The following is a 6,353-nucleotide window of genomic DNA, read 5'->3' on the forward strand; positions in this document are numbered from 1 at the left end:
AATGAATGCCGTCGTGGGTGCTACTTACCAAAATGTTGGCAGCACATCACTGCGTAAGATCACCTGTGTCACCTGGTCTGTGGTTTGTGTTTGTATCTTTCCTATCTTCTGCAGTCAGCTTTACTTTAAAAAAATTATTGTTTGAATATATATTTTTGTGTTGTTGCTGTGATTCCACAGGAACTAACTCTTGGCATTCTCACCTGACCAGATTGCAAACATACCTGGTTCAGGTACTCATTCTGCTGAGTAGATCTGAAAGTAAAGTCACTTCTCCCCTATTACTAACTTTCTAGTTTTGTTTCCACAGCTAACTTATCCACAGAGTTCTAGGGTTAGAAGAGACTATCTCCTGACACATCTTCTGAATTTCTCACTGCAAAACACTCTCACCATGCAAAGTTGAAACACGGCTGGCCCTCAAAGGACAATATATTTCCCAGGCTGCTGTTTCCATCTACCTTCTCCTCCATGCACCCCTCAGAACAGAAGAAGAGGAACAGATGAGGGGTGAGCACTCTGCCTTTGGGAAAGGCTCTGACCTGAAAATGGATTGCAATTCCAGCCGAATGGTTCCTTCCCTTGGTAACAGAATTGCACGCCTGGGCTCTGAGCTCTTTGCATTAATTTAATCTCTGCTAAACTTTCCCAGTCAATTAACCATGTCCATCTCCTGCTCTAGCAGCCACATGTGCCTTTTCTGCCGTAGCAGGGTTTTGAAGCAGTAACTCCCTGCAGCCTTTGCTGCTGCAGTTTTCCTTGAGCAGCTTCCCTCAAGCATGGTTATCAATCAGGACCTGTCAGTTTTTTTCCCTCCAATGCATCTGTTTTCAGAGCTGTAGGAGTTTGACCTATTGCTTTTGTCTTTATAAGTACTACTTTTTACAATCGGGCCCAAAGCTGCATGAAAATTTCAGTCTTAGTGTGAGGAGATTCTGCTAAACCTGGATATTTCTTTTGCTTTCTGTCATTTTGCCTCCCTTGGGTTTTAATTTTGCTTGTCCAAAAGGCCTCATTAAGCTGGCCGGTAGTTCTTGTGTGGTTGTTGCAGGCAGCACCCGCAGTGCAGAGTTCTCCTCTGAGTACCTGACTAACAGGATTTCATGAAAGAGTAGTGAGTTCTTAGAGGCTGGAGTGTTTGGGAGATGCTCAGCCCTGGGGTTTGATATAGACTAGCTTTGAAGGGAGTTCTCCACCCACCGCTGGAAGAATGGTTTGTATGCCAGCTCTAGTGGTCCCTTGGCAAAACACCTGAGGGGCCATGAGTGGCTTGAACATGATTTCCTTGCATGTTGTGCTATGACCAGAGGTCAGGTTGGGCTAGAGTGCCTATTAAAGCTGGAGTCTATGCTTTTTGTGTTGAGCATATGGGTAAGCCTGGTTCTGTTTCTATAGGTTCCTGTATCATAAGGGCTGCCATCCTAGTTGGCACTAATTGGGTCCTGTGTGGGCACTTTCAGACAACGAAGACAAAGCCCAAATTTGCCACAGTGACTCAGTTAATGGAAATGTAGGTTTAAAAGAGGGTTCATGGGTCTCATGTCCAGTCCTCTGGTACCATGTCAGATAATCTCTTTCATAAACTGAAAAGTCCTTGTCTTAAATCCCCACTTGGACTATTTGTTCCCATTACTCCTCTTGGGAGGGTTCCAGAACCCACTGCTCTGGTTGCTGGAAATAGCATTTTAATCCCTAGCCTAGCCCTACTTGTGACCAGTTTATTCCCATTTGTTCTGGTGCCAGCATGGAGTTGTTAGTTTAAACACTATTGCTCCTTCCATGTCTTCCTCTCCACTATGACTTGTACATTTGTGCAACACTATTATAAGCCCTGTCAGTCTTTGTTTTGATATACTAAACTGTCTGTGCTATCTTTTCCTTCCCTTTGGTCACTGAAGTATTTATTGTCTTTGTCGTCTCTACTCCAGCTTGAGTTACTTGCGTTCAGCTTTCTTGAGTGTGAGTAGACAGAGCTGTACTTTGTTCCAGGTGATGTTTTGCCCTCTACAATAACTTTATTTTTTTACCTCTTCTGGGAAAGCCTTGCTTTTGCATTTGTTTGTGGTTATATAGTGCTGCTGGTTCATAGTTATCCTGTGGTAGATTGATACTGTTATGTTTCTTCTTCTGTCCTTTCAGTTGTTGTTGAGAGGAAGATCTGCGAGTTATTAAGTGAAATTTATACTGAATTCACTCCATCTAATTCTTGTGTGATGCTTTTAATTTCCTTGGTGTCCCTTCAGCTTGTGTAAGTGGCTAACTTTTCTCAACACACACACTTTTTGTGCCAAGGTCATTAATGGAAATACTGATTTCAGCTCCCAGACCAATCCTTTCCAAAACTCCAGAAGTAACCTCTCATCAGCCAATTACTGTGTCCAACCCTCTTTCAGTAGTTTTTCATTCATCTCACCGTTCTCTTAATAATCTTCATCTTCTCAATTTCCAGTAATTTCTCATATACTGCTGTATGAAACATTCTCTAGAAGTCCACAGAGCTAAGAAGTATCTTATGGAAGCAAGATGTCAGGTTACTCTGTCACAAGGTATCAGTCTTGCATCTTTGATGTTTCCTTGTTCAAGACTGTTCTTGATCGTTTTGCACTTGGAAAACTGCATATGAGTAAACTCTAGCTCAGTTAGCCTTACTGAAATAATTCACAAGGTTTGTGTTCTGTGAGTTAACAACGAGTATCTTGTTTTGCTTGTTATACTCTGGTAATATAGTAGCAACCATGATTCGCAGTATCTGTTTAAAGAACTTGCTAGTAGATGTGTGGTTTCATGTCTCAGTTCCTGGGCAGAGATTATCCAGAATTTATGCCATGACTGCACAGATGTCACTGTGGCTTCCACCTTGGTCATTCCAGTGAAGCAAAGCATTCCTTTAGTTCTTGGCTTGTACCTATATTGCATTTAATCTATGTACCATTCTAACTGCAAAACAGCTGAACTTTCTTTGATCACTTTTTTTTTGAGGCCTGAAGAGTATTGCTGTTTTTTAATAGCTTTTGCAAGTTCTAACTCTTGACTTTGGCAATTCTCCCTATATTTCCTGACCTTTAAGATCCATTTAAAATTTTTTGTTACTACTGTTTTCTGCTCCTGAAGGGTGTCTGTTTAATTCTGATGTCCTTTTCCAAGGCAGTTACTCAGCCAATAACTTTTTCAGTCTTTCCAAATGAGTTTCAAGCAATTCTTGTATTTTTCTCTAAAAGAAATTCCCAAAGTTCTGCTGTATTCCTTTCCTCCCATGTATAAGGAACAGGTTTGACATACTTTGTGATGGTGATGATTATTGTACAATTTTGTACCTATTTTTGGACTGCAGAAGACTTAGGCCATGTTGATCTAGGGAAAGCAGGGGTGATTCTGGTTAATATTAAGTTGTTTAATTAATTATATCATGCCTAAGTGTGGCTTTTAAGATTTCATCAGTGTGAAACAATGTTGTATCTTTCACTAGAGTTGCAACCATTGAGTTGAGATCCAAATGAGCTGGGTAAAGTTGACTTTTCTTTTTTTAAATTACCTTATTCCATTTTTCTCTGATGTTATTGGTCTTATTCAGAGAAAACTGTGTGTAGTGTGCATGCACACAAACATACCTATCTTAGGCATAATATAGGAAAGAAAAACTGTATTTACAGATGGTGTTTAGGAAAACATGGTGTTGTTCGTTTGTCAATGTCCTTGCATTTTAAACATTTCCATATGGTCCTTACTGATTTATAGCAGTACATGATTCAAGTCTTTTCTACTGGTCAGTTTCACAAACTCATATAAATAGGAAAAAATGAGACATAGAATCTTTTTTTGTTTTTTTTCACTATAGGACTCTGGGAACTTTTAAAATATTATAGCAGTCTTTGGATCAATGCATATCCCAGCAAGACCTTGCATAAGTGACCTAAAATCGTGTGATCAAACCTCTTCTCCCCTCCCCATCCCTAGAGAGATATTTGTAATTAGATAAAATGAGGACAGAATATGCATAAGTATCTGTTATGCTGGGATTCCTGCCCAGAAAGGAAACTAATGGCCTGAGCTGGCCATAATCTTTTGCACCCTGTGTATTATTGACAAGGCTATGGCTTGAGATGTTGGGAGTTCAGGGGCAGATTTTTGCTGCTGTCTTATGGTAACCTTTCTAAATTGACTGCTTTCCAAAACAAGTGGAATTACACAGCCTGTATTTTACTCATCATTCATTGTCAGGGACATTTTGCTTGTAAGAGAGGGCCTGATTCTTTAGTCTTCTGCCTAATGCAGTGGAAGTGAGTTTAAATTACTGCTTCTGTGGTTTGGAAGTGTTACATATTCACTTTGCCTGGATGTAAATGACCACATGAAGCGCAAGACAGTGGAGAACTAGAAGTAGAGTTGCTGGTAATTTTTTTCCGTTTCATCTAGCAATTGCTGCTAGTCACTGGTTCTTCAGAGTGGAGTTCTGTGAACAAATTCATCTCCCTCTAGTTAAATTAAGTAGCCCTTTGAAGCCTGTGTGACAAGTTGTCTAAAACTGTGATACTACACAATATAAGAGGATGGCAGATGGATGGCACTTCAGGAATCTGCAGGCTGCTTTATGTAATGTTGCTGTTTTCCTCTTTCTCCCGATGCATATGGCAGGTGTCACCTTGCCCCTCACAAAATTCCAGTTTTGCAGTCCTTTCCTAGATTTGGGGGTTTTGTCTCATGACTTGGCAACAATAAAACACAAATCATGGGAACTTACAATTTTGTCAGTCATCCTCAGATATCCCAGTTGTTGGTAAATCCACTGATGGAAAGCTTTTCGTGGAGCAGGCAGGCAGTTTGCATGCTAGTTTTCCTCTCTTACTTTGCTTCAGTGTCCTTGGGGTAAATGTCAGTGAAAGTAAGAAGTGTTTTGATAAAAAGAGGGGCAAGGTCACATGAAAAGCATGCCCTCTTGCACATTCCCTAGGAAGGTATCTACCCAGCATTTCCATTGCTCTGCCCAGCATAGCTAAATCAGGAAAAGAGCCAAAGCCATACTGAAATATGATTCTACTTTGAAATTATGTCCAGTTTGGCATCTTTTTGAGCTGAAAAAGTTTGTCTTGCTCTTCTTCTCCACTCACAGTAATTTTGCAGAGTGGGAGATTTGGGGTGAATCTGTTTTCTGTGCTTACAAGGCAGCAGGAGCTTCTATGTCTGGGCTGGAATGTGTTGTTTCAACACACTGAATGTGAAAAAAACCCCTTCAGCTTCATACAGACTGTGGTTTTTGTTTGTACTCAGTCAGTGTGATTTCACTGAAGTCCAAAAGTTATGCCAGTGTGAGACACAAACCAAGTCTATGTTATTTCAAGACAACTGTGCTACCAGAGAAAATTCCTTTTATTCCACCCACCCTCCTCCTCCCCTTAATTTTTCAGGCTCTCTGTCCTTCTCAGATATTCAGTAGCGCCTGGTGCTTATAATTTGGCAGCAAACATTGATGTCAATAGCCACCTATGCGATCCTTAGCAGAAGCCTATAGCTTAACAGGACAGACAGCAGATAACTTGTTAGTAACAGGGGTGGGTCAGAACAAAATCCTGGATCTCAGCACTTCTTGTGAGCTTTGAAGATTGAACCTGGATCTGAAGTTAAATGTCTTTAATGGACAGGATCCAAACACCCACATGCTTTGGCAGAGCTCAGATCCAAATTTGGTCTACCTAAAGAATCAAGGTTCTGTTTTCATGTGGATTCTTTTACTAGTGAAAAGCAAGAGAACGGGTAAGACAGAAAATATGACACATTGGCAAAATTGTTTTTCAATAATATGTTTTTCAAAGTTTTTTCCATGAGGCGTCAGCAGCTCTTAAAAAATCACAGGGAGAGCATACAGTTGTCAATGAGCCAGAACGGTTAAATGTTTTTAAATATTTGAGTTGGGTTATTCCTTCACCTTTCTTTCTCACAAACATGCCTAGTAAAACTCCAGTAATGAAAACACTTGCTTGGGGAAGGGGATAAAATCCTTTTCAGCAAATAGTGATGGTGACATTTTAATTGCATCATAACAACACTGTTAGCAATGGTTTAGGTTTGGCATTGAACTTATACACAACATTTGTTCTTTTATACAGTATTGGTATTACATAGTAAAAATAGCACAATTGCAAAACTCATTTGTTACTCTTCTGCCAACTTTGTTCAGCTGACAGTTGCTGTTTGAACTTTTAAAGCAATGTTTCATCCATATGCTAATACCAACTGTACAATTAATTCTCTCTGTCAAATGATTCTCTTGTGCCTTACAACCCTGCATGGTAGTTACTTTCCAGTTTGAACTACCTGCAAAACCGCTTCTGTCAGATGAGCTGTGCTCATCCTGAGCG

The 6,353-nt window shown here is 40.2% G+C and overlaps 1 protein-coding gene across 12 annotated transcripts in view; it reads left to right on the top strand.

Moving 5' to 3' along the window:
- The window catches only part of DPF3 (double PHD fingers 3), a 195,469-nt gene that overhangs the window by 35,060 nt on the left and 154,056 nt on the right, over positions 1-6,353 (top strand). Inside the window, exon 1 of one of the 12 annotated variants that reach the window (XM_017742012.1) lies at positions 412-510. The exons of 7 other annotated variants lie outside the window; for them this stretch is intronic. The gene's annotated coding sequence lies outside the window, so the exon portion shown is untranslated. Of the gene's footprint in view, positions 1-411; positions 511-6,353 lie in introns of those variants that run through there. 4 more of the 12 variants (XM_017742013.1, XM_017742014.1, XR_001864454.1 and 1 more) reach the window with 4 other exon arrangements.

The sequence above is a fragment of the Corvus brachyrhynchos genome, unplaced genomic scaffold, assembly GCF_000691975.1.
Source record: "Corvus brachyrhynchos isolate BGI_N302 unplaced genomic scaffold, ASM69197v1 scaffold115, whole genome shotgun sequence".
Lineage (NCBI taxonomy): Eukaryota > Metazoa > Chordata > Aves > Passeriformes > Corvidae > Corvus > Corvus brachyrhynchos.